Genomic DNA, 249 nt, shown 5'->3' with positions numbered 1-249 from the left:
ACCCTAGTAAACCCTAAACCCTAGTAATACACCCAGTAAAACCTCATACACTGTAAGAAACCCTAAACCCTAATAAACCCTAAAGCCTGCGAGCTGCCGCTCTTACTCGGACTCAGCAGCAACAGTAAACCCTTAAAACCTCCCAAAACCCTAAACTGTAAACCCTCAATTCTCCCGCTGCAGCATCTACCGGGGTCACCTAAGGGTTCTGCATCCAGCCTCCAAAAGTAGGGTATAGGGTTTAGGGTT

General features: G+C 47.4%; 1 protein-coding gene across 1 annotated transcript in view; it reads left to right on the top strand.

The window, feature by feature from the left end:
* The window catches only part of EMH_0029880 (uroporphyrinogen decarboxylase, putative), a gene marked incomplete at both ends in the record, with an annotated part of 6,175 nt that overhangs the window by 3,658 nt on the left and 2,268 nt on the right, over positions 1-249 (top strand). The gene's annotated exons all lie outside the window — the stretch shown is intronic.

This window comes from Eimeria mitis, genomic scaffold (assembly GCF_000499745.2).
Source record: "Eimeria mitis Houghton genomic scaffold, Emh_scaff1114, whole genome shotgun sequence".
Classification (NCBI taxonomy): Eukaryota; Apicomplexa; class Conoidasida; order Eucoccidiorida; family Eimeriidae; genus Eimeria; species Eimeria mitis.
This window is presented reverse-complemented; position numbering and strand designations above follow the sequence as displayed.